The sequence below is a fragment of the Triticum urartu genome, unplaced genomic scaffold (assembly GCF_003073215.2).
Source record: "Triticum urartu cultivar G1812 unplaced genomic scaffold, Tu2.1 TuUngrouped_contig_5973, whole genome shotgun sequence".
Lineage (NCBI taxonomy): Eukaryota > Viridiplantae > Streptophyta > Magnoliopsida > Poales > Poaceae > Triticum > Triticum urartu.
Genome location: NW_024116693.1, coordinates 1 through 5,675, shown reverse-complemented (window position 1 = coordinate 5,675; position 5,675 = coordinate 1). Strand labels below are relative to the sequence as shown.

At 44.1% G+C, this 5,675-nt stretch overlaps 1 pseudogene; it reads left to right on the top strand.

Annotated features, from left to right (window-relative positions):
- The first annotated feature begins 1,139 nt into the window (after positions 1 to 1,139).
- LOC125529955 lies at positions 1,140 to 5,468 on the top strand (annotated as a pseudogene).
- The last annotated feature ends 207 nt before the right edge of the window (positions 5,469 to 5,675 follow it).

Here is a 5,675-nt window from a genome sequence, read left to right as displayed (position 1 = left end):
AGTCGGGCGGGTGGTAGCTGGTCGCGCAGAAGGGAAAGGAATGACATTTGGGCAGTTGGCGGTTGGTCGCGTTTTTACATCTTTTATAGATGGAGATGCAAATTTACACTGGGAGGTGTTGACGTAAAACTTTCTATTGGAGATGCTCTTAATATTACTCGTCGTCGGCCGTCCCGACCCCGCTGCTCCTTCGCCCCCGTCGTCGGCCTCCTCCCGCTGGTCCAGCGTCCCCGTCGCCTCGCCGACCTCGCCTCCACCAGACGCGCCGCCCCGCTCTGTTGCTCCATCCCACCAGCCACCCCGCCCCAGCCTGCTCCCCCCTTTCACAGATGCGGCGACGCGGCACTTGGCCGCCCCTCTCCTACCGACGGCGCATGCGTGGCCACATCCACGCGTCCTACCGACGGCCGCCTCTATCCCTCACCCACCCGACGGCCAATGACCTCCGGCTCCACTCTGACAGCGTATGTGGTTTTCGTCTTACCTGAACACGGCAGAGCCGAGGTCGGGGGTACGTATGGAGCAGATTTGTTCAGGACAGTGGAAGGATTGGCGATGTCACCTGCTGCAGCCAGAGATGGTTTAAGCCTTTAAGGTATTCTCGTTTTCAATCTCTTTTTGCTCTCATATGTTGTTTAAAAGCTGTGGATAGTTTCAGCGACATTGTAAGAAAACAATTAGGTGGAATAGCAACCAACGGCATAACTGAGTGATTTTGACAGTCTACCCATAAAACTGTAGTATGAAGCAGACTTGATTGACTTGAACGAGTCTCCTTTCCAACAACTTTACTGATACTGCATCAAGGACTCAAGTATTTATAGGAATAATATTGCTTCAGTTTTAATTCAGCAGCACCTTGCAAGGTCTAGGTAGTAAGAATCCAAACAAACAATCGCTTATTTTCATAATTAGATTAGAAAATGCTCTTATCATACTTTTGTTCCAGAAGATGGATCGCCCTTTCTTTCCTTAACTTTTTCCTTCTGAGACCAAGTAACTAAACCATAATCCATTGGTGTCAATCGTTTCTTGCCATTAATGGTAAGAACTGGCTCATCCTGCCAATACTGATATCTTTCGCTTTCTATATTGTATATTCACAGTTTTTGCCATTAATGGTGCAATACTTTTCTGGTCGATACTCATTAATATTCCTTTCCAATCTATTTTTATTTTTTCCTGAATTTGACCAAGTGTGATGTTCACCTAGATCTTTAGGTTATGATAATCAACAACTGTTGGAGAACAGTCTTTATGATAGTAGAAGCCTTGAAGAGAAGAATAGTTATCATAATATGGTGGACACAAAGCACGACTAAGTGCTCTTCCGTGTACAAGCAGAAATGTCACAACTATATTTTACAGTGAAATTATCGTGTACTGTAAATAGTTATTGAGTGAACCCGACGGGGCCAATCACCTCCGGCTTCCCCTCTGCCCAAAAATTAACATGTGGAGGTTAGGATTGACCATATCAACAGAGGGATCGTGTGGACCATCTGCTCGAACCATTTAAAAATCGATCTTGGAGGGTCATGATCCACCATCTGCCGGAGGGTTCTCCAAGGTACTATGTTATTTTGTGCTGCTTATGCTCTTTTCATCTCTTATTTTTGCTGGCATATGCTGTTTGAAGTTGAAAACTCTACAGCTTAAACGAGCGACATTGTAGAAAACCAATGTGGTGGGGGTGGAATCTTTAAGCCTGCTCCAGTCTAGAGTTTACCATGATTAAGCAACATAATTGAGTGACACCGACATTACAGTGTGATTGATTGCAGGCACGCAACTACCGTGTGATTGATTGCAGGCGCGCAACTAGTCCGGTGGCCAATAACACCCAGCACAGTCTAGCCATAAAATTGTACTGTATGAACGAGACTTGATTGATTGACCGGGACAGTGGGACTTGGGCCGTAGACTTTATTATGGCCAAACATCTCTGGTAGTATGCCTCTGGTACATTGAGCCTGTGGCATACTCTGCTGCATATGATGCTTCCCCAGCTACTGATTTCTTGTTCTTCCAGCATGCTTCGCTCAACCAATCTCTTGTTCACCCTCGTTGTCATAAGCATCGCTCCATTTTCACAATTGGTGCATGCACTAGCACCACAACCACAGCATGACCATGGCAGCGGCTGCATCCCAGCTGAGAGGGCCGCCTTGCTCTCCTTCCACAAGGGCATCACAAGAGACAACGCTGATATCCTTGCCTCGTGGCATGGACAGGATTGCTGCCGGTGGAGTGGAGTTCGCTGCAGCAACCAAACAGGCCATGTCATCAAGCTTCACCTTCGCAATACAAGTCCGGACCTTGACCCCTATGATGTGTGCGATGATGCTAATTCATTGGTCGGCGAGATAAGTCCCTCTCTAATTTCCTTGAAGCATCTAGAGCACCTGGACCTTAGCATGAACTGTTTGGGGCCAAATAGCGCTATTCCTCAGTTCTTGGGCTCCATGGAGAACTTGAGATATCTTAACCTCTCTGGCATGCCATTTACCGGCAGAGTTCCTTGTCAGCTTGGTAACCTCTCTAGTTTGCAGTATCTTGATCTTGGCATGAGTTATTATTACAGGACATATTCAACGGACATCACTTGGTTAACGAAGCTACCGTTGATGCAGTACCTTAGCATGACGGGAATAAACCTCTCAAGGATTGCCGACTGGCCTCGTACCTTGAATATGATTCCATCTCTAAGGGTTATCAATCTTGTTGAATGTGCACTCGATACTGCAAGCCAATCGCTTCCCGTCCTTAACCTCACCAAACTTGAGAAGCTTGATCTGTCCGGGAATAATTTAGGCCACTCAGTTGCATCAAGTTGGTTTTGGAACCTGACAAGCCTCAAATACCTTGGTCTTGGTGGGACTCGGTTATTTGGAAAATTTCCAGACGCACTAGGAAACATGACCGCACTGAAGGTACTTGATTTGTCAGAAAACACTCTGGATGAGACTGGAAACCTTAAAAGTCTTCTTAAAAATCTTTGCTGTTTGGAAATCCTCGACCTCTCTGGAAATTTTATGATTGGAGATATAGGGGTGTTGATGAAGGGGTTGCCGCAATGCACATGGGAAATATTGATGGAGCTGCATTTCCATGGAAACAGATTCATTGGGACCCTACCAAATTTTATAGGGGAATTCAGCAGCTTGAGTGTGCTTGACCTGTCCAGCAACAACTTTGTTGAGCTTATACCGCCAGGGCTTATGAAGTTGGTGCATTTAACCAATCTTGATCTCAGACAGAATCGACTCAATAGGATACCAATTGAAATTGGTGGCCTTACTGCTCTGACTTATTTGGACATGAGCCACAACAACTTGACTGGAAGTATACCAGTCGAGCTTGGAAAATTGAAGCATTTGGCGTTCCTCTTTCTTGAAGACAACAAACTTACTGGATCAATACCACCAGAAGTTATGAATTCAACTTGTTTGACCTTCCTAGACCTCTCCAGTAATCACTTCAATGGAAGTGTACCCACTGAATTAGGTTCTCTGAAGAATCTGGTTGATCTGGACCTAAGCAAAAACAACCTTAATGGTGTGATCACGGAAGAGCACTTTGCAAATCTACAATGTTTGAAGACGATAGACTTGTCGTCCAATAATTTGAAGATTGTAGTTGATTCAAATTGGCGCTCTCCTTTTAGGCTACAGTCTGCAGTTTTTTCATCTTGTCAAATGGGTCCTCTCTTTCCAACTTGGCTTCAGCAGCTGCGGGAAATCGATTCACTTGACATTTCGAGCACAGCTTTAGAGGACAAGTTTCCTAATTGGTTTTGGTATACATTTTCACAGTCAACATATCTCAATATCTCTAACAACCAAATAAGTGGAAGCTTGCCAGCGCATATGGAGGGCATGGCTTTGGAAGAACTCTACCTAAGTTCAAACCGGCTCACCGGGTCAATACCTTCATTGCTCACAAATATCACTATGTTAGACATATCCAACAATAACTTTTCAGGAGGAATACCATCAAATTTTGAAGCCTCCTGACTTCAAATGTTGCTTATCTATTCAAATCGAATTAGAGGGTACATTCCAGAATCCATTTGCAAATTGCAACAGCTATTATATTTGGATTTGTCGAACAACCTTTTAGAGGGTGAAATTCCTCAATGTTTTGGCATCCAAAAATTACAATTTCTTCTGCTCAGTAACAACAGTTTATCAGGAAAATTCCCAGCATTTTTGCAGAAGAACACAGATATGAAGTTCTTGGATCTTGCATGGAACAAGTTGTCTGGAAGATTGCCTACATGGATAGGAGATCTTGAGGAATTAAGTTTTGTACTATTGGGCCACAATGCATTTTCTGGTAATATTCCAGCCGACATAATAAGCCTTAGGTCCCTTCAATACTTGGATCTATCATGCAACAATTTCACTGGTGCAATACCTTGGCATCTATCGAACCTAACACTTATGACGGAAGTAAAAAGCAAATTCATGAATATGAATGATATATATATTGGAACTTCGGATATTCATGGTAGTTACAAGGAATTACCTGAGATGGGGGCAGGTCACCTGGGAGAAATATTGTCGGTAGTAACAAAAGGACAGCAACTTGTATATGGTAGAACACTTGCATATTTTGTGAGCATTGATTTATCAGTTAACTCCTTGACTGGTGAAATCCCTACAGACATCGCTTCCCTTGTTGCACTAATGAATTTGAATTTGTCATCAAACAAATTCCAAACATGATTGGCGCCATGCAGTCACTGGTGTCTCTTGACCTCTCTGAGAACGAGTTCTCTGGTGAAATCCCGCCAAGCTTGTCAAATCTGACATCTTTGGCCGCCTTGAACCTATCCTACAACAAATTGTCTGGAAGGATACCATCTGGCCGCCAACTTGACACCCTCGATTCGGACAACCCATCGCTCATGTACATCGGCAACAGTGGACTTTGTGGGCCTCCTGTCCACAACAATTGTCCAGGAAATTATCCGTTCATCCATGGCGACCTCAGAAGCAGCAAGCTAGAATTTGATCCACTGACCTTCCATTTTGGTCTTGTGCTGGGACTCGTGGTGGGGCTCTGGATGGTGTTTTGTGCACTGTTGTTTAAGAAGAGATGGAGAATTGCCTGTTTCCGGCTGTTAGACCAGGTGTACGATCAAGTCTATGTATTTGTGGTTGTGAAGTGGGCAAGCTTCGCAAAGACACAGCTGTGGAATAAACATTTTCTTCTGAAGAAGAACCAGTGTCCGTGCTGCAACCCAATGAATGAGAGCTCTGTATTGATAATTAACCAGGGCAAGGAAGGTCTTAAGCAGCATAAGTTATATCGTGTGCCCTGTTTATAATTGTACCTCTGAATAAAGATGAAGATGCTTACTTCTTCTGACATGTCTGTGAATTTACTGGTACATGCAAGACTTTCTTATATTGTTTAATTATCCCAATACGTGTAAGATTTTAACACTCTCCTGTATTGTAATCATGGTTTTTTTTTCGAAAAGGGGGACACCCCGGCCTCTGCATCAGAACGATGCATACGGCCACATTTATTAGCAAGTAAAAAGGTTCAACAAGGTCTTTAGGTCTGCGAACAAAAAGGATCGGCTAGCTCACACAGAGCGTCAACGCCAAAACAGAAAACCTGACAAGCCACAACCCGCCGGCAAAATAACAGATAGGTAAACC